At 40.1% G+C, this 23,520-nt stretch overlaps 1 long non-coding RNA gene across 1 annotated transcript; it reads left to right on the forward strand.

The window, feature by feature from the left end:
• The first annotated feature begins 6,068 nt into the window (after window positions 1-6,068).
• Window positions 6,069-9,890, forward strand: LOC145451827 (uncharacterized). The gene is made up of 3 exons (XR_013919068.1): window positions 6,069-6,281; window positions 8,627-8,678; window positions 9,669-9,890. It is a non-coding gene; the product is annotated as an uncharacterized LOC145451827 (long non-coding RNA).
• The last annotated feature ends 13,630 nt before the right edge of the window (window positions 9,891-23,520 follow it).

Here is a 23,520-nt window from a genome sequence, read left to right on the forward strand (position 1 = left end):
CTATGCCGAACGTATCGTAACATCTAACTGAAGCAAGACTGGGTCGGCATTGGTTCTTATATCAAGAAGAGCATAATGAAAAATTGTGATGTAGACCAGTGGTTCTCAACCTTTTTCGCCCCGAGGACCGGTAAAATTTCAAAAAATATTTGGCAGACCGGTGGACTTTCAAAAATTGAAATTAACCAAAAATGTAAAGTATGAAACCGTTTGTTGCAAGTATATGGTGCCAGATAGTGACATTTATAGGCTTTTAATCGTAATTAATTATGATCATGATGGCATCCATGTGATTTTACGGTAGTGAGTTTGTTGAGTCGAGGTAAAATTGCCAGTGGCGGCTCGTGACAATATCGGGTGGTGGGGCAAGGGCCGCAAGCGACTTGTTATCAATATGACGTCACAGTAGCGTTTTTCAACGTTCATGATGGCCACATGAATTTCCGTAAACAATGATTTTTAACGTAGGTGCCGCGAGAGGTTTGCCGGTGGCGTGACTTGAAGTGCGGTAACAAATGTTTTATTCATTGTAATGTCAGTTGTTTCGTCAGACTGAATAGATAGAAATTCAGCGTCAACAATCTCGGTAAACAAATGCTGTAGATAGATGTGATATATCGAATCAAGCACATCATTTTGAATAGTCTTTGAGGTACCCTTAGCTACTGTCGCGGTGTCGAGATGTTCGCGCAAAATGCTATCAATGGAAGCCGTGTATTTAATTAGATCCAAAAATACCCCCCTATTGAGAGAGCATTCCTTCTCATCGTGGCCTCGAAGGGGCAATTCATGAACTCCAATAAATTTAATGGCATCAATCACCCGAGAGAGAACATGCCTATTCTTATCTACAAGCTCATTGTGCTTGCAGACTGATACGCGATAACTTTCATTGAGCTGCGACATTACATTTACTCTGCCAAACAATTTATATTTAACTGCACTAGCCATGTGCACTTGGGATTTTTGGTGCGTTTTCAGACGCTCTGACAAATGCTTCAGATCGCGATAACCAATTTTGTTCCAACAAGAGCCACTGCTTCCGGTACCGGCACTGTCGAATAAAAGACAGTAAAAGCAAAACAAGGCGTTTTTATCCTCGCCATAAGTAAGCCATTCATTTTTATCGAAATGCGCTGAAGAAAAGGCACGAGTGCGTTTTCCTCCGGCGTACGATTGGATCAATGGGCAATTTCTAGGCTGATACGGACCTAGTCGCTTTACCTCTAATTTTTGCTCTAAAGGCAGCTGGCTAAACGGCGTACGGAGCAAAGATTCAACACGATTCATGTTCGCACTTGACCTGACTACTTATCTGCAGAAATGGAAATGACTATAAATCGAGAGATTGCGTATGCCTAACTGGAAAGGTCAACGAGTTCGGACACATACGCAATTGTTATCTCATAGATTGGACAAGGAAATGTCATATTGAATCCAAAAGATCATTCTGAAGGACTACGGATAGCAGCCTCGGAAATTCGGTCCCGGTACAGCTTGGGAGATTCTGGCCTTGAGGCTGGAGACTGTCACACGACACATACGGCTTACGGTCTATAGTGTCTATATGTCTGCTGCAAAATCGCCTTCGGAAAATATATTACCGAATAAATACGTGGATGAAAGCCGAAAACTTGGTACACTGTTACATGAAATCATCGAGAAGTATAGCCTCATGACCGTTTTCGGTATGGTACACTGTCAAAATTAATACGAACAGATCAACGCCGAATTTTGCGTAATATTTACTGAGGAATCGGCTGATCAAGCGATCAGCTGTTAGCCGCCATCGAAAACGAAACAGCTATCGCGCTTGACAGGGGTTGTAATTGTGAGCAAATGGCCCGAAGGCCACCATTCCACGGTGAAATTGACATTGGAGAATATAAAATAAAACTAAATATTTGAATGCAAACCGAGGATGTTAGTAAACTGTTTCATGATATCATCATCTCATCACCTATCTCAGTATGGAACACAGATACACCGGCTTTTGCGTGAAATCCGCAATGCGTTAGGTAGGCTAAGTGTCAGATCAGCGCACATCTCTACCATACTCGAACTTAATAACGAAATTGCTGCCCTAATCATTGAGTGTCAACCTTGAGACTTGGCACAGCGTTCGATACTAAAATCAAGACATACCATGTAAAAGTTCATGACGGATCTAGCTAAGGAGCATCGTTAAAATCAATGGAGACCAATACCGGCTTTGCGTGAAATATGTTTGCGATACATGACCGATCAGCACACACTCGACTTTGGAAACGGAATTACTACCCTAAACTTTGAGTAGAAACCCTGAAACTTAGGACAGTGTTAAATACCACCATCACGACATGACATACCAAGTTTCAAGAATTATCATGGTGTGAAACACCATCAAAATCGACCTGTACCAGCAACGGTCGACTCAACGCATATCACGGTATCCGAGTTCAGATATAGATACGATTGTTACATCACACCTTAGGGGCGAGCAAGCATATTTGCCCCGGTTGCTCGGCCATTTTACGAATAGGAGAGAGTAAAGCAACGTTTCTTAATTGTGCGCAGCTTTGAGAGAATAGATAGTGAAAGCTTGTTATGAGCGCTACCGGGGCAAGCCCCGGCTAGGCATTCACAAAGCGAAAACACAGAAGAGAATTCGATTTTCGCGGAGACTTCGCTATGTATGGGCATTTGCAAGCGAAAGCACAAGAAGAACGCGGGTTTCGCTGTGATCTCGATATATATTGAGCGCTGTGCGTCTATAAATGGTTAAATTGTTATTGAACAGAATTTTAGGTGGGGCAATGCCCCAGTTGCCCTATAGGACGAGCCGCCACTGAAAATTGCCTTGTCGAGATAAACGGGATACCGCCGAGAGTCGTTTGTAAACAGTCTGTCTCGCCGAAGGCCGTGAGTTTAAGTTAACCGACCACGCCAACACGAATAATATTTTTCTCTTCGACAATATCGAGAAAAGAAGCGTTTCGCAGTCGAACCGAGCACCTTGTCGTGCTACGTTGCTCATTGGCCACTACCACCAGACGCAGGCTTCTCTGGCTACTACGAATACAATGCGCCGCACGAAAACACCTGACAACAGCTATAACGGCCATACAAAAAATCCTGGCCGAATAAGCACTTCGTCAGCCCACCTCCAAACATGTTGTTATTGGGCCCCACACGGCGATAAGCCTAACTTCTGGGGGCTTCGCCCCCAGACCCCACGGCCAGATGGATGTTTTCACGAGTAGTCGTAGGTACATTCATTCTACTCAGTGTAAACAGAGAGTTTATGTAGTTTGATCAGGTCAATTGCAAAAATATTTGAGCAAGTATTTGGGGTACAGAACTTCAGAATAACGCGAAACAATAACTTCATATTGTTAATTTATTTGCTAAAAGCTTTTCGACTGACTCTCATCAATAGCGAAGGTCAGTAATAGGGTGAATCAAATTCGAAATGTATATACAGAGAAAATATTTCCTACATTTTGAATTTTTGAATTTTTAGCACATCTTTCGGAGTTCCATGATAGCCTGAACTGCACCATGTGTTGGTGTGTCGTGGCGCAGTGACGAGTGACGCCGAAATGCATATTTCTAGTAAAAGAGTGCTCTCAATAAGCATGAAATTTATCGGCACTAAATCGCGCCAGGCGCGAAAAGAAATTGGTAAATTTTGGAATACGTTTCAAGAAATACTCTATAATTTATGTTCATTTGCGATTTCGGACCCCCTTCAATCTCGGCACCTCTCCAATTAGGGGGTTTCGAGTGCCCAAGTTAGGCTATGGTCATTAAGGCTGTTCAAAAATAACTTTTTTTTTCTGGATTCCAGCCATTCAGTCATTAAATTGTCAGGTTACCCTAAAAAACGCTGCACACCAAATTTAGTTCAATTCTAACAAGTGTAGGGCTCCGCCGATCCAATTAAAATTTTTAATTTATGGAGGAAAATTGAAAAAAAAAATTTTTTCCAAATTTTTCTGTCAACCCCATGAAATTGTTGAGCTGTCTTCAGAGACGATGTCAAAAAACTTTGACTCAATTCGGACTAGTAGAAGCGGAGTTATTTGAATTTTTCCTTGATAATTCTCGGATGATCCTTGTTGGTATGAAAGTTATTTTTGAACAGCCCTAACGGTCATGCACAAAATGAGTGAACTGAAAACGAATGATCGCGCAAACTGCCCGATTTAGCGAGTAAGCTCGTACTTGTCGCTTGCATGCCATCAAATGGCATGTCTTGAACTTCAAGTCAAATCGATCATTCAAGTCAAATCGAATATGTTTCCCGCCCCAATGTTACGTCATGAGGTTCTGAATCAGTTTAGAATTTGATGTTATATTTATTTTATCAAAGGACAAGTCATCAACAAATTGCGTTTGACGTTAAGGTATAAAATCGTAATATACCTCGCGGACCGGCGGTTGAGAACCACTGATGTAGACAACATTGTCAGAATGAAGCAACACGGTGTACGCACAACGGTGTACGCAGTGTACGCACAACTTGGTGTTGCCAGCCAACAACTGCTGCTGTTGAACATTCTTTCTCCATTTTTTAGCAAGCTACTTAGGACAGACACTTTCTACCCGAGGATGTAGGAAAGTATCCTTCGTTGTACTACAACAAATTTTAATTATTTCCACCATATTGCGTGATGTAACTGCTGGAATTCTTCATAGGTCCAGATTTCGTTAAAATTAAGTCTTTTCATGTAAAAATTTGTTCGTTTTTACGTGAAAAAAGGTTTTTCAGATCTAACTTCTTCGTAGGGACAGACAGTTCTAACCAGAAATGATGATAAGTAGTACACTTCCAACATTATGCGGAAAAACACCTAATTTACTTACATGAGGACAAAATTTGGTCTAAATCAAGTTTTACTAAAGTAAAAAATGGCAAAGTTTTGATTCTTAAGATCAAAATCTTCCTTTTCTAGAAAAAAATCGCCCTACTGATGAGTGAACCAATTCAACGAATAAATATCAAACCAACGTTAGTTTCTTTCAGCAGGAGTGATTTCTACTTTCAGACGTACTGGAATACTGTAGTTGGTATTAGTACATACTGGCCTATGTAAGGCAGGGTTTTAACCAAGTCACAAGGTATTGACTCGAGCCAGGTCGAGTCATATTCACTTCACCACCGAGTCAAGTCATTGTTCAAAAGCACGAGACCGAGGTAATTACAATTAACAAGGAAAACATAATGGCCGAGGAACTTTCAGTACCAACTCTTACAGTGAAGAATCTTTGATTCTTCAATTTTGCTACACAATACGCAGGTACGGACCTTTGGTATCACACAACAGTGATGGCGAGACTTATCATTAAAATTCGGATATCTGTCGTAAATGTATGTGTTGGAAAAGCACGTGGTGCATGACATGTTTTCACGTAACTGAATGAATGTTGTCAAAGATAGGCCTACTCGGGTGCAACGTCAGCATATGTGTATTTCAGTGGTCCTAATTTTCTAGTCCTACTCTTAGCCCCTTAATGCCTGCTAACAGGTATCAGACAGAGCTAAAGCATAAGAGAAATTGGAGTGGAGGATGATGCAACCATGCATGCTAGCGGTTCGTTGGTTGGGAATAATGGCGTAACTTACGAAGATTACAAAGACCTTGCGATAGGGGTGACAAATTGAGCGGCTGATGGTTGCTGCCGATACATACACGAATTTTAGTCATCAAGTATAAATGAGGACTTTCGTCCTATTACTTCCCTTTTCGAGTTCCATATAAAATAATACATTATTTAAAACGGTACAATGTTTCGATACTGTTCGATTCGGTTTCCATGTATTAGGTAATATGACCTTTCGACGTTCTAATGTTCGGACTCTCGCCCACAGATGACGCGAACATGAATATCTGACATTAATGCTAAATCGCATGTCACGCAAACCTTCATTGGTTTCGATAAATAACACTTAAACCGATTCGGAAACTGGTAGTCGCGATACATTGTATTATCCGCCATTTCCGTAATAGCAACTGAAACACCGATGATATCCGGAATCGGCGAAAAAACTATAAAATAATGTCACCTCACCTCCCAGAACGAATGTTAGTTGTGTTTTGTGTAAGCTTACTCCTTCCTATACATTTGCTTTCGTTTGCTAGAATATTTTATACTTAGGCCTTCATCTCATACGAAATGTACCGTTCCTTAATCGTGTTGCTCTGCGTGGGTCTGTTGCTGTCGAACGTTGAATCCGGGGGATGGAGCAGACGTAGGAGGTCAGGGTCACGTCATAGGAGAACGCCGAAATGGCTGCGGTAGGTCCGATGTGTGATAATGTCTGGGGTGCAGAGTTTTATCAATTACAATAATTCAGTTCAATTACAATTACAATTACAATTACTGCCTTGCATGTTTCAATAACATTACAATTACAATTACTCAATGTTAAAAATATCAAATGAAAATTACAATTACAATTATTGTTAAACATGTAATTAATTACAATTACAATTACTGGTAAACATGTAATTGATTCGGTAGGGAGGTCTTCTTTGACAACCGTAGCGACGTAATTAGCAACAATCGCAAGCTATTCATTGCTTCTTTCCTGATACGTAGAATACCCTTTAATTAAAAAAAACTCGAAGGTATACGAACTATTCCTAATCATGAGCACTGAAAACTACAAACACAGAAAAATGTTTCAAGCCACTGTTAACAACCAAAAGTTTGAGCGACTAACAGGACATTCAATGAAATGTAATTAAACGATTGGGCTACTCAGAGCTGAGTGAGGATAATAAAATGTAATTGTTAAGGCGTCAGCGATGAGGATGATACCGATAACAAGTGTAAAATTAAAATAAATGCAAAAGGAAAGAACCTCCTGTTAACTACGAACTACAACATTTTAGTTCGCATTTACATTTTCACTTGCTCGGAAACTGTTAGATTGCATTTGATGAACATTAGGGTGCGAAAAGTTTCTGGCCCCAGTAAATTTGGCCAAGATTAGAGGTAAGATTGGGATAACATCTCTACAAATGCGTGATCAAGTTTGATGAAGCCTTGGTTGGAAACTTGAATTTTTTTTTCTATTGCTGCATCAAACCTCGGTACTGGTCAAAGATTTAAAAAAACTTTGACGGTTGTGTAGGAAATAGTTCGGCACAGGTTTCAAAAGAGTTTATTTGCTGTTCACCCATTTTTCAAATAATAATATTCAGTTTAGCCCACTGGTTCTCTAACTTTTTAGACACGCCCCCCCCTTTATGCCAGTGAATATTTCGTTTCCTCACTTATCGTCATAGCACACAATGAAACCAGAAAGTTAGCAATCCTTACATATAGTTTGAAGGTATATGGAAGGTTATGACCGAGCAACATCCATAAAACGGAGGTGAATCGGGCCAAGCGCGGAAAAGATTTCAGTTCATTGGAGCGTCGCGCCCCGTTCAGATGCTTTTACGCCGCCCAAGGGGGCACGCCCCAGTTTGATAACCACTGGTTTAGCCTATATTGTAATTCACAAAGTTTTCTGTTGCTACTGAAGTATTGCAAACACTTTAGCGTGACTGAATTATCTAGTTATAACGCAGCACGCATAGAGCACCGATGTAAATAGGCTAATTATTACATGTGGTGACTGTTTACTAAGTCCTTAAGGCCCATCATCGTCATCCTGGTCCGTATCGGATATTCACTGGTGCGACGAATAAATGATTGATTAAATGATCATTTTATGTTGTGATTGTCAGGTTTCCATGAAAATGTAATTGAGATTTTAATTGAGCAAAATTTTGATCAAATTACAATTACAATTACAATTACACAAAATAGAAATGCTTCAATTACAATTACAATTACAATTACATGAAAAAATGTAATAAACTACATTCAGCTCAATTACAAATACAATTGATCCAACTCTGGTCGCATCACTTACAAAACTTGATTAGCACACCGTGCCATAGGGTGGAAATCTGGGTGATCCATCTATTATTATCCATCACCTTGATGTACACTACAGAATGGAAATATGACTATGATATAATATGGCCGGTATGCGAAATACACAAATTATGACCTAAGGGAGTTTCTGCAACGACTTCCATTCTATTCGGAGTGTCTGAATGATACGTACGCTACACAAATGTCCAGCATCAGCCCGTACCAGGTTTTGAAGGGAGCAAACCAGGCTACTCAAGCACGTCTCAACTATAGCTCCAAATAATATTTCTAGAACTCATTTTTTTATATTGGCAATATTGACGAGTGACAGGATTCAAAGATGATTTTGTGGAATAAAACCGAGTGAGCAGTGAAAAGTAAAATGTATTCTAAATTCTAACCCTGATAAATAGTTTACAATTTCAAAACTCATCAATTTCACTTTTTGTTGGACTGTATTGAACTGAAAACTGCCAGTAACGCGTGATAACAAAACCTAGGGACGACGTCTACATCTACAACTAAATATTCAGACTACATATTTACATTACCGGAGCTATGGCTGATTACTGGTTTATGCATCCTCGAACGGATGTCTGATCGATTTTGTAATATAGCAATTTTAAATAAAATTTTTCCTAATGACAGAAGCTGGTAATGCTTGAAATCTTTACGCAACCTTTGACAAATGTGTGCATTTCGTTAACAGGGAAGAGCCGTCTGATGAGAAATCGATTGGAAAGAGGGATTTGCTTGAACAGGTATGGCAGAAGCGGATATAGATCATTAAACAGAAGACTCTGTGATTTCAGCGAAACTGACTGAAGCAATGATATAATACAGTGGTTCTCAACCTTTTTTGTCTTCGCAAACCCATTGTGGGACGTCACGGACCACCGCGAACCCTCTGAAGTTTTACTGCAAATTCATGTCAAATATAGTGCGGCAGTCATCTGGCTTGTGCCATTATTAACTCTAGGCTAGTGATAAATACCAACAAAATGTCTTGTCCTGAAACCAGCATTTTACTAGATATGTAGAAATTGGGTAGACTTTTAACTTTTCACAGCAAAGTCTGCAGCGGCAGTTCTTGAAATACAGGGTTATGGCTTGGAAACTCGCGCCTTAGCTTTGATAAAAAGTTAGGAGTTAGCGGAGGTAATATAATATAATTACGCGTAACGCTTCCGACGACACCTTTCGGTATGATCGCAGCATATATGGCACCAAAGGAGAAAATTTATTTCGTAACGAGGTTTTAATTTTAAACAACTCTTCACCTATACTAATTTGCTGAGACTGACAACCTCAAATCCAAAATATTTTGCAACCAACCTGATTGACTTCACTATAAAATTTTATTCTTTCCAAAAGTCCCAACGAAACATTTTTCAACAGCAACATGCCTGTTTCAGTGGACTATACTGGCAAACTGAAAGTTAAAACGCGTTTGCACAGTGGGATTTTTCATGTCAGGCAATAATTCATCTGAAAATTTTAGAATTGTGAAAGACAGGTTCGTCGTCATTTCCTCGATTTGAAAAAAATTCAAATTAGGTTATCAATCATTTTGTAAACTTAGAGGTCTCGCGGACCCCCGGTTGAGAACCACTGATATAATACATAAGTTCAACAGAGACCATTATAGTAGGCCACTTGCTCCGATTAAATTACGACGTAGCCAGATGGCTGTGATACTGGGCAATTCGGCACATTATATATTCTTGCTACTAAGATTGCTTCTATTTCAGGATATTGTGATGAATGAAGATATTCTTCTAGGTCAAAGCTAGTAAAGGCTCTATATTTTACGACACATATGAAAACCGAGGATGCCAGCGAAACAACAGATTTCCGCATTGATTGTTTGTTTGTTATCAACGAAACCAATTCACATCATACAATATTAACTGTGAACTTACGCTCATTATTGATTTTTCATTTTACGTGCGGGAAAATAATCTTTGACGTTAGCTTGTAACCTGTGGAGGAAGATCCTACGTGAAAGTAATTATGGACGTGCCGGATATCGTCTTGTAGAAAATCACCACCGCGCAATGTTTCACGAGTTAAAATACGAAACAGCATTTTATAATACCAGACGATTATACGACTTCGACTACCTAAAATAATTACGTACATATATATTAACACCATGATATTACTTTCACCAAGCACGTGAGCAGCTCAGGATAGCAATGTGCGTTCTAGATATTTTTATTGTAGGCTATTGCTATATCTTTGAATTCGTCCGTCTCGAAACTGTGAACTGTGGATATTCAATAGAAACAACAAAAAGTTACACGTCATTTCTTGTGTTTTATCAGTGAGACCCATCCACCTTATCAATTAATAAAATGCCATTGAGTATTGAGCAGGTGGGATTCATTTTCCGGTTAGTGTTTCTGCAGCGTCTGACTTTTGTCGGTAACATCCATGCCTTGATTCAGCGTTCGATAATATAGGCAGCCTGGTTATGTTCGTGAGGTTAATCGTAACCGCGAAATATGATATTCGTTGAATATACCCTAGTTGATCACTGCACAGAATATATATAAGTAGTTTGTACATAAAGGCAACGCATTGAGTCATCCAAACTATAGTACATACACCATTATAATCAGGGAGCTACTAAAACTCGGTACATGTATATCATGTCGGTAATATATATTTTTATATTACTTTGGTCCTGGTATTCGGTTCAGCGATGTAGATGTGATAAGATAAAGCGCGTATATTGCCCAACGACTGCATTTGGTGGTCATTATTCTGGTGATCTGACAACAGCAATCACGTGATGACTTGCAATTAGTGGGACGATTTAGAGCTGCACATTTTGGGTTGGCAATATCATATCGCGGCACTGATGTCAAGCAGCGTCTGAAACGGATAGAAATATTAATTATAAACCCTATCATTTATTTTAAAGGATACTGTGGGAATATGTAGTATGGATTTAATCTCGCAATAACTAAAAGTTTGCTATCGGCCGTGTGAGACCAAAAACCTGATTAGTAACACTGGTATCCGTGACTTCCGCGCTTTACGCTCAGCGTTACCGGGATAACATGGAGGGGTGGTGTAAGACTTAGAAAGCCTTGCAAGGCTATATCTGTACCTTCCTTGTACAATGTACAGCGGCATATGCATATCATTCACTCACTGTATGCATATGCACAGATAGTGTGTATATTGTATATCAAGAGTCGGTGCATATACCGCAAAAGCATCAAGGACAAAAATATACTGTCCGTTTTATTATAAATGCGATACAAATAACGAAAGTATTTACAATTTTGCCTAGAAAGCAATAGCGATATTGAGTATGAGACACACAGCAGTTGCGCTGGCATTGATTGTAGCACTGGTTTTCACCACCTCTGAGTGTTCACGGAGAAGAAGACGAACAGGAACCAGGTTTGGTAGGACCAGGGTTTGGACATACAGTTCCTGGTCACTAGCAAGGTATTTTGTTTAGCAATGACTAGATTATTGGTATTATTGGTATGATCCACAGCTGCAGCACAAATGGGCTGTGAGTTCGAGTGCGTCCGAGGTCGACACCAGAATTCCTACCTGAGTGTTGGTTATCTAGGTTCATCCTCGCCATTTGATCCACGTAAGTGGTGTCTTTACCGCGTAGAAGTGGGTGGTGATACAAGTCGGCATATACGGAATCAAAATAAAGAATATCGTCGTGGTGTAAATGATCATTGCATACTTGAGAAACACCATGAATACAACAAACAACAACCATGGTATCTTTGGCGCTAAAATATAATGCGGGCCTAATTACTACTAGTGTTGTATATCAAAGCGAAGCTAATGTTGGTGTTCTTCATACACACACGCAGAGTAGTGAGCGTTCTCGTCTACAAAAGAATACACAACTTTTCAGAGGTGACACATGGGACCGTGAAGCTGTAGAAAGTGTTGCGGATGTAATTAACATCTTAAAGCTGACACCAAAAGTAAAAAGGTTCTTTTGTGAGCCCGACCGTAAAAATTCACAAGGTTCACACACTAAACCCGGACATCCGATTCGAATCTTTCCCTATAAGATGCTCTATAGACTGTAATCATTGACATTTTGGGTGTTACACGAAAGAGGCAACGCGTGAACTGTGATTACAAGGTAAATCATGAAATCTCTATGCCAAATATCACTGTGGGTCTATGCGTGCTATAGCGTCTCGACCAATGCGAATTTACGCATGCCGCAAACGATTGAAGTCCGTTTATGCTGGGCTCTACTCCGGATTCTGGCAATATTGAACGGTTACTGAGGAATTTAATGCCCTGTTCCTTTCCCGCCAAAACTATCGTAATATTTTTTTACTTTTTCAGGTCAGTCTTTCGGGACGCGGAAATGGCATCTTCACATGAGATACAGGTAGAGTAAAACATATTTCGTGATAGTCACTACAATCGCCATCATAATGGAAGTTATTCGGATCGAAAACTGCTTAAATGATTGCATTGTTGGGATCAAGTCGCTACCTTCGTGTCACAAGTCATTTCGATTCATTGCACATTTTGACTCGAGTCAAGTCAAGTCAATCGATTTTCGAAGCTGATTCGAGTCAAGTCAAGTCACTCGATTTTTGAAGGTGACTCGAGTAGAGTCAAGTCAAGTCACGAGTCAAGTCACAATTCAAGTCAAGTTGCCTTTTCGAAGTATGAGTCATGATTGAGAGGTCATTGATTTTGAATCGATAAACGAATATAGAGTTAAATAAACGCGCAAGATGGCCCTGTATCGCCATATATACGTAGAACTGTTAAACTACGTAAGTAATTGCATAGCCTCAGTTTATAGTAACCAGCCAAACCAGAGAATTGATAAAAGAGAAACGAATTGATAAGATGCAATAGGCTACATTAGCCACTTACATATTGATATGATACAATTCGAGCCTGCGTCAATAGTTGAGAAGTATATAAACTATATTCGAATTCCATTTCAATAAAACAAGAGGTTCGGTTAAGGTAAGAACAGAGATAAAAATATATATTTTACTACTAAATTACTTTACTACTAGTTTACGACAACGTAAGCTGTAAGCTTCGATCACTTCGATTGTGGTCAATTTATTTGTAACAGAACAATAGAGGCTCAGTAAAACGCACGATCATTGAATGATTGGTCGCTCTCTCAGGTTACACCAGCGTTTCGTGAATAATCCGAACATACGCAAGATACAGTGATTTTTATCGATACCGATTACTTGATGACTTGAAACTGACTCGTGAATTTTGCTCCGAGTCACGAGTCAATTCACATTTCTGAAGCACCGAGTCAAGTCAAGTCAAGTCATGCGAAAAAGATGACTCGAGTCTGACTCGAGTCAAGTCATGACTCGAGTCATTCCAACATTGACTGAATGTGTCTATATTGATATTCAACTCGTAAATCTTTACCGCAAGTACGCATGATGAATCATTCTAAACATGGTTCAAACAGTATAGTACTTCGTTACCATCCAGCGACTTTCTGTATTTTAGATTATTACGCGTATAACGCAATTCTTCGCACTAGCCATTGTTGATCGGATGATAGCCTACATATTTGTCTAACTAATCATGATCATCCATAACATAAATATTTCATTTCGTTTTCCGCGGAATAAACGAAGGACGAGTGGACCAATTAGTATTTGGAAAATGCAGCATAAAGAAAACACACATAATTGGCCGAAATATTAGCTTAATTCATTTTCACTCAGTGTGCACTGTGCATGCTGCCTTTTAGTCTGATTTCGAAGATCTCTCCAAGTCATTTCGACACTTTTCATTGTATCTCAATCTTGTGGTGCAGTGAAATGATGAAATTGTTAACAATAAAGTTAATTGAATTGAAGATGTTTCTTTGATGGCGTTGGCGGCATTGATGACACTGGTATATCGAGTCTCTAACCCAAGGGTCGCCAACTCAAAACGGGTCGCGGGCCACTTTTCAAATTTCGTAGCGGCCGCAGGCCGCATAAATTCAATATCGATATAAATTGGGCAACCACGTTTTAAAACTCTACGTCAGTACAACGCTGTTCTACCTAACATAGGCAATGGGTATAGTGACCACAAAAAAGTAATATCTTATTAAAGGAATAAAAATACAACAAAGGATCACTGTCATCAATTTCATTTTATTTAAAACTCCGAGCTGTGCACGATACCTAGAAACGCTTTTTGGGACTAGCGAGATACTTAACTAGCTGAAAGACCATCCCACTTGAAGCTTAATCTTGTGGGTAAGCCCCAAGCCAGTGCATGCCCTTTTTAGACATGCCCCCCTATATGATAATGAAAAATTTCGCGCCCCTTATCGCCATATCACAAAATGCATCCATAATGCTGGCTATCCGAACGGATAGTTTGATGGTATGGAAGGTTATGAGTGTTGATGGGAGAATTCTATAATATGAATTCCGGATTATAGACAGAGCACTAACTATAGCTATGAATTCGAGGAAAATCGCACCAAGCGCGAAATAAATTTCAGTTGAACGCAGCTCCACGGCCCCTTCAGATGCTTTTACGCCCCCATATGGCGGACGTACCGTCAGTTTTAGAACCACTGCCCTAAGCAGTTTTCTAAGCGTCTCCGTATTGGAAGTGTTTGGGCACGTCAATTTCAGAATTTCAAAATGTTTTCTTAGCTTTCTTCCGAAATCTCAAATCATGACGCGGGAAGCAAAATATGACCTAGCGGGCCGCATGAGGCCCGTGGTCCGCGTGTTGGTGACCCCTGCCAGGGTTCGCCAACTCAAAATGGGTCGCGGGCCACTTTTCAAATTTCGTAGCGGCCGCGGGCCGCATGTATTCACTATCGATATAAACTACGCAACGACGTTTAAAAACCCAACGTCAGTACAACGCCGTGCTACCTACCATAGACAATGGGCATAGTGACCACAAAAGAAGTAATATTTTATTAAAGGAATACAAATACAACAAAAATCATTATCATCAAGTTCATTTTATTTTGAGCTCTGAGCTGTGCACGATACCTGGAAACGCTTTTCAGCGACTAAGAAATCGATATTGGGGCTAGCGAGATACAGTACTAGCTGTAAGACCATCTCAACGTTAAGCTTGACCTTGTGGGGAAGACCTAAGCCAGTGGTTCTCAAACTTTTTTATACACGTCCCCTTTATGATACTGAGAAATTTCGCTCCCCCCTTACCGTCATATCACAAAATGCAACCAGAATGCTAGCAATCCTAACGGATAGTTTAATGGCATCGAAGGTTATGATTGTTAATTGCTGAGAGAATTCTATTATATGAATTCCAGACTATACAGAAAATGTGAAATTGAAGTAAATCGCGCGGAGCGCGAATTTTTTTTTCAGTTGACCGCAGCTCCGCACCCCCTTCAGATGATTTCACACCCCCACAAGAGGAGCGCACCCCGCAGTTTAAGAACCACTGCCCTATGCCGTTTTCCAAACGTTTCGGTCTTGGCAGTGTTTGGGCCATTGCACGTCAAGGCAATAGGCCAAGCCCATTCATATCAGTTGGTTATTCTCCCTCGATGGAATGCTGTTGACATCGCCAAAGCCAAAGCTAGTGAGGAATAGTGATAACGGGCACAGGAGAATAGCCGTATTTTGAAACAACAACAGTAATACGTTGAAAGTGTAGTCAATTTCAGCATTTCAAAATGGTTTTCTCAGTTTTCTTCCGAAATTTCAAATCAAGTCGCGGGCCGTAAAATATGGACTTGCGGGCCGCGTGTTGGTGACCCCTGATTTAGACCTACATATTTAGCAATACCTATAGTGGGGTTGTCTAAGCGTCGTTTGCATGCATTTCAGACTACCGGATCTATTATGCATATACTTACAATATCAATTATTATGGTTATATAACCTACATAGAGTTCGATACCAAGGGGCATAACTTGACCATCTTCTTGCTCTCGAGTTACAGCCACCACAAAACACGTTCGCAGGCTCACTTAATACAATCAAAACGACGAAGAGTCGACAGATATCTTGAGCAGCATTCATAATTCCAATGGATGTACTGGGATTGAATGAGTAATTAAACTTGGTCCTATAAAACCTTTACCTTCAATTAAAGGCAAAGAATAAGTTAAAGTGTCGCGTGTGTCATCAATTAAGGTTTGCATATTCAGATTGAGAGAATACAGTAGCTTCTCGCTCTTCTCAACATGCATGTCTTGTCTTCAATCCTGTTCTTACAAAAGTGGATAACCAATCTCTTCCCCAAACAGAAAGAAGTTATACTGATATATGAAATTACGAAGGACATCGCAGTCGATACTGCAAGCAGATACGAGCAAACTTTATCTGTACTTGTTGCATATACATCGTGCTGATTCAATCCCTATACGAAATTTATTGCAGAAAACGATATCAGAACTGAGCATATATATTATCTAAAAATTCACATTGCTCATCAAGCCACGACCGTTACACTCACCTCTCCATGTCGAAACGAAAAATCTTACAGGAGCTATCACGACTCCTTTCCAGTTCATTGTAAGAAATGATTAGTATATCGTGCAAACAGTCCGCGTGGTATGCATGGTTTCACGCAAGCTTTGTTTCCAAGCTTCTTACCGTTAAACGTGAAGTCGATCAGACCCGCACAAGAAGTCCTAAACACAAGGTTATGTAAACGCCCTTTATTTATATACAATAGTCTACGTCTAGGCATAACATTTGTTCGTCGTTCGAATATTAAATCACCATGGGTAAATAGTCATGTTTTGATAAATCCACAAAACCAGAAACGTGGGTATTTTAATACCAATATTTTTCACAATTTCGTTTTATGATTAGCGGCTGGACTGTCCCTGGATTGGCGCAGCGGCAATGTGCTCGCTGTAAGATTTCAAACCAATATTACAAACAATATCTTACCACTGGAAACTCAAATATCCCTCATTCCGTTTCACTTTAGGAATAGCCTTTCGAAGTTTCGTGGTGATATTTATACTAATAGGCAAAATGCTTTGATATGCTAGATCAGGGTTGCTGGAAATAGTAAGGCATTAGCTATAAAAGAAGCTTACGGACGATAAATACTAAGATTGCTAATAAAACGCAAGCTGTCGCCGTTGAATCTACATACGGAACTAGAATATCTGACAGTTTAAGCGAACATCAAATGCAACATAATTTTGGACTTGAACAATTATCACAACATCCAATGTAAGCCATTTAGTGCTCTCAAATTAGCAACATAAACCCCTTCCACAATTTCCCCGTGCGTCCAGGACCGCTATGCGCATGTATCAATCGTTGCTTTGTGCATTTGCAAATCGTTGACTTGCAGCCACACTTTATGTCGAATTCGGAGATCTAAAGGGAAAGGCGAATGGTGTTTGGCGCTATTGTATTAGTATTTCAACCACATTGATTTTATTTGATTGTTCTTGTGGTATTCACGGTTCTTTTCGACTCTAGTGGTCATTTACACCAGGTTGATATTCTATATTTTTCATTCCTTATAGCTGCCGACTTGTTTCAAATCGCCAATGGTGGTGGGTGTACAGTAGTACACCACTGTACACGACGTACCCCACGACAGTTACAATTCGACTATACGAATGCAACATTCCTAACTTCTGCGACATGGCAATGAAATGTTTACCAAAAGTATACATCTGTTTCTGCTCAAAATGCATCTCATTGCAACGGGGTCAATCTTTACTTCATATGTTTATTGTATCATAAAAACAAAATCCGTGCGATTGGGGTTTTGGCTTCTGCTTTATAACTTGTTAATGGGGTAATATCAGTAGCAAGCATACAATCCCGTTTTACTCTCTGCTCAATATCAATATCGCAATAATCAGACGCCGAATAAATTGTCCGGCCTGGCGTAGACCATTAAGGCGTAAGCTTATATTCCCTTTCAAGTCCTCGTTGAAATTGTAGGCAAAGCGACGGAAGATATTTATTTTATTGTATAATCATCAGGGCTGTGGAGTCGGTAAATTTTACCACCGACTCCGACTCCAGACATTTTCAATATACCGACTCCGACTCCTGAGTCTTTAAACGTACCGACTCCGACTCCGACTCCGACTCCTGGGTCCTTAAACGTACCGACTCCGACTCCGACTCCCGACTCCGACTCCAGCATTATTACCAATTTACTTCAAAAATTATATGCCACATTTCGATTGAATGACTATCATTAAACCATTAAACATATGCAAACATATGATTAACGGTGGCATGCTAAATTGTTTCATTGTGGCACAGCTCGAATTATCCACTATGCAATTAACATGAAAGAAAGATTAGCTAAATATCCGTCCTTTTTCAAGTTTTTATAACATGGACTTTCTAATATTCTGAAATGTATGAATCATTCAAATATGGCAGATATCCAATCCTGTATAATAAAAACGTAGATAAAAAATCTAAGTGTAGCTCTTGTGTAATGTGTATGAGTCAGCAACTAATAAAGAGATTGAACCTACTAATTTTGTCATTGCACACTATACTGATTACAAGCACACATACTCTTACTACTAATAGACATTGGTCATAAATGGAATTTAGTTAAGTAGTCAAAGACCATAGCCTATGTCTAGTCTACATGTACTTAATCAAGTATTCAAGGATTGGGACTTGCAGTCTTTCTTAATAATTTGTTCGACCCAAACAGCTAAGCCACACCACAAATATTTTTAATTTTGTCAAGTGGGAAGCATCGTTTGGTCAAATTTACATCATTTTTACAATTTTACAAAACCAGCCGTTGCATTTGCTCTGACACAGTATCATGGTATAATTACAAAAATTGCATCAATTTTGACTGCATCGCGAAAACGCATAGTGCTATTTTCTTCCCCTGTGCAACTGAGTTGTAATTTGCAAGTAATGGCTAATTTTATCTATATCAGGGGTGGGTAACTTTTCCGGCCAAAGGGACACGTGACATTTACGAACCATTGCGCGGACAACTGGAATGTTGATAACCTTTTTTAGTCGTCCGATAGGAGCGAACCGAATTAGGTAACATTGCAAACAAGACTTATATTAATACGCTCTAGAATTGATAACAATATGTCATGCAACTGTGCAGTGCGCAATCAGTCCCTGGTCGCGCCAAGCGCGATTTTTTTTGCAAGATAATGACTACATTACATCAATAAATATGTCGCTAACATACATTGGGGGTCGCATCTGTATACCACTGGGCTCATTTGGCAAGGACAGGATTATTCGACGTTTAGACATAGCAAAATCGACGGTATCAGTGAACATGCCTCTATCATTTTGTGCAAATGCTTTGTCGACGATCTCGCTGCGAGTGCTCAAGCGAAGCCGCATGTTGGACGAAACGTTATCTCCTAATTGCGAATAAAGTTAGACTCTATTCTGTGAATAATGTGTATTTATAATTTTCAGAAGGGGGCTCAAATACTGAATGCAAGAAATCTAGTGATAATGAATCATGCGAAGTACCGAGAAAAATTTCAAGTCAAATAAATATAAAATAAAATATTCTACTTTCTGGTCATATACCAAGATCTGGGATAAATGTGGCTGGCCCCTGGATACGTTAATGTGTCAGAACTGTTGTTTTAGTCATCATCAAATTTTGCGGTCATGCTAATCATTATTTTGGTTGGCCTTGCAATTGTAGGCCTACCTGATGTCATAAATAATTTCGAGAATTACCTCGCAGGCCACACCTAACCTTCTCGTGTGCCAAATTTGGCCTGTGTGCCACGGGCTGGCCGCACCTGATCTGTATGGTTATTAATAACAGTGATTGGTTGTACATAAAAATTCTATTGAAAATTCTTTGAAAGCAAATGTTTTCATGATGGAGAAGTTGGAGTCGGAGTCGGAGTCGAAGTCGGGGTCATTCTCACAAACTCCGACTCCGACTCCAGTCAGTATTTTCCCCCGACTCCGACTCCGACTCCAGCTATTATAGTTTTCACGACTCCTACTCCGACTCCGACTCCATCAAGCGAAAATTACCCAGACTCCGACTCCGACTCCACCGACTCCGACTCCGACTCCACAGCCCTGGTAAGCAAGTACTGGGGGATTGTAGCAGACTGTGGCCGTGAGCCACATTATCCTGCACGAACGGATACTGTCTGCGGGCGGCAACGGGGCGCTCAAAATCACGTCGAGTGCCGGATCCGGTAAGTCCAGTACAAGTACAAGTTGAGTCAATACATAAATTGACTCGAATCGAGTCGAGTCATTTTACTCATTTGAAAAAATGATTCGGGTCAAGTCGAGTCAACAAAAAATCGCGACTCGAGTCATCGCAACCCTGGGTATTTCGTCTTACAGTCCTGATACTTGGAAAATAACAAGAAACTGTTAGGAATGAGGAAAATTACGATATTATGAATGCAAGCCATTCGATATCACTCGAGTAGAGTTGAAACAGTGGATTGAGCCGGATTGAACTGAAAACGGAACAGTCAACACAATGACTTTGACTCGGAATCGAGTCACAACACTGTGATTCGGACTCGACCGTCTACTCAATGACTTGGACGCGGACTTGACTCGGTGGATTGAAAATGAGTCAGTAGACTCGACTCGAGTCAAAACTATTGGTGAGATTGACTTGTGACTTGGAGCCTTGAGACTTGGTTCTTACAACCCTGCTCAGAGGTACCAGACAGAGCTAAAGTATAGGTGAACCTGGAGTGGAGCATGGTGTAACCGTGCAAGTGGTTCGTTAACGATTTATACCGTGGCACTACGGGATGGCAATTGGAATGATCAGCGTTGAAGCGAGATATCGAGGTGTTGCAATATTGCAATCCATTATTTCGTCTACCCCGTTAAGTGAAGCGCATTACTCGAGATACTGGACTGGGAATAATGGTGTAACTTAATAAAATTACAATAATATTGCGATTGGGGTGAAAATTGAGCGGCTGACGATTGCTCCCGATACCTATATGAATTTTAGTCGTCAAGTGTGAATGAGGACTTTCAATATGGCATTTTCCTTTTCGAATTCCATAATCCATTATTTTAAAGGGTACAATGTTTCGATACTATTCGATTTGGTTTCCATCTATTAGGTAATAGGGACTTTCGATATTCCAATTTTTGGACTTTCCGCGACAGATGACGCGAGCATGACTATCTGACATTAATCCTCAATCGCATGTCACGCAAACCTTCATTGTTTGTGATAAATCCCACTAAAAAGATTCGGAAACTGGCAGTCGCAATGCATTCTTCGCCATTTGCGTAATAGCAACTGAACATCGATGGCATCCGGAATCGGCGAGAAAAACTATAAAATAATGTCACCTCACGGAACGAATATGTTAACTGTGTAAGCCTACTCGTTCTAATACATTTGTTTTCGTGTAACCATATACTTTATACTAATTTGTTATACAAAATGTACCGTGCCTTCATCGTATTGCTCTGCGTCGGCCTGTTGTTGTCGAACGTTGTATTCGGAGGAAGTAGCAGACGGAGGAGATCAGTGTCACGTAGGACGAGACATACGAGATCGCCGAAATGGCTGCGGTAGGTTCGATTTGTGATAATGTCCGGGGTGTCAATGAAATGTATTTATTCTGGGTTGACATTATATATAAAATACACAGTACAATTAGTGTATTTCTAGATTTTCAGTAAATCCACCAAGTCAGGTTTTGGAGCCGCTCTGATGAGTTCATTTGCATACGGTGGGTATAGGGTTATGGTAATGTGAAACCCGCCAAGAAATCCCAAAAATGAGGTGCACGTAAACAGAATAAACCACAACCCATGTACGCGTCATTCTCCTGCTCATTCATGCAGACCGGTTCATGTGTAACGGTCGCATAACTTGCAACACCTGATTAGCACACCACGCCATATGGCCAGACCGTGTTATTTTTGGCATTTCGGTAACCAAATGCCCAAACTGTCAAAATAAAAATTGTAAAATGCTAAAAATAAGATATTTTGGCATATATCAAAATGTAGATTTTCATGAACGTTTTAATGAATCTACATTCGCTTCAGCCATACCTGTTCCAACTGATCCCTCTTTTCAACCGATTTCTCATCGGACGGTTCGTCACTGTTAAACAAACGGACACATTTATTGCCTCTTAATTGTTATGATAAACGCGTCACACCCAAGCTTGCGTCTCGATTTCAACCATGTTACTGTTTTAACCCGTTCATGACAATACGCAAAATTTATTTTTCACAGCATTATATCACAAAATCGATCAGACAGTCGTTCGAGGATGTATAAACTCGTAACCAGCCAGTTCTGATCGTGTAGACATGTAAGCTTAAAATCAAGTTTGGTAGATTGCGTCCCTAGTTTTTGTTATGGCGCGTTTCTGGCAGTTTTCAATCCAATACAGTCCAACAAAAAGTGGAATTTATGAGTTTTAAAAGTAAAAACTTTTATTCAGGGTTAAAATTTAGAATACCTTTTACTTCACACTGCTCATCCGGATTTGTTACACGAAATCTCCTTTGACCCTGCCACTCGTCAATATTCCCCATACAAGAAAATGAATTCTCGAAATATTGTTTTGAGCAATCGTTGAGACGTGCTTGAGTAGCCTGGTTTAATCCATTCAAACCCTGGTACGGGCTGATACTGGACTTTTGTGTACGTATCATTCAGACACTCCGAATCGAATGCAGACAATCCCTTAGGTCACAATTTGAGTATTTCCCATATCGGCCATATTATATCATATTCGTATTTGCATTCTGTAGTGTAAATCAAGGTGATGGATAATAGATCTATTTTCCAGATTTTCACTATATGGGATGCGGTGCCAATCAAGTTTTGCAAGTGATGAGATCGCTACGTACGAACCGGTCGGTGTGAATGAGTCAGATACACTCATATAGAAATGAGGCAACAGTTTGACGTGTGCAAGGGTCGCGGTTTATTCTGTTTGCACGAGTACCATCGTTTTGCGATTTCGTGGCGGGGTAGACGTTAGCGTGATCCATCCCACCTTATGCGAATGGACTCATAAAAGTGGCCCCAAACCTGACTTGGAGGAGGTTCTGGATATCTAGGACATACACGAATTTTGTTTATATTGTATGTAATGTAAACCAAAATGAAAAACATTTCGTTAGCACACAGCGAACCCACCGCAGCCAGTTCACTTTTCTCCGGTGGCGCGATCCTGATCGTCTCCTGCTTGCTCTCCTGCGTCTTCTCCATCCTCCGGATACAACGTTCCACAGCAATAGGCCCACGCAAAGCAGCACGATTAATGAACGGTACATTTCGCATGAAAAGTAAGTAAAATGTATTCTGGCAAACGAAAGCAAATGTATCGGAAGAGCTTCTTGGAGGTGTAGAACATCAATATACAATTGAATAGCTAGTATATTCATATTGAAGTGAGCCCGAGTATTTTCGGCTAACAATCGTCAGGGGTAATCGTCAACAACTAGTAGAGAATTGGAAAGAACATTGTATATCAACAATCGTATCACAAAATATGACGTCACCAGCATGAAATGAGATCTCAAATGTGCTTATTTATCAGCTATGAAGCAATTAGAACGCTTTCACGTCGCATATGCTACCCTCAATGACTTTCCTCAAGAATTCATTTTCTTTTTCTTCAAAATTACAAAAAAT

Source organism: Botryllus schlosseri, chromosome 12, assembly GCF_051294905.1.
Source record: "Botryllus schlosseri isolate E-star chromosome 12, Bs_hap1, whole genome shotgun sequence".
NCBI lineage: Eukaryota > Metazoa > Chordata > Ascidiacea > Stolidobranchia > Styelidae > Botryllus > Botryllus schlosseri.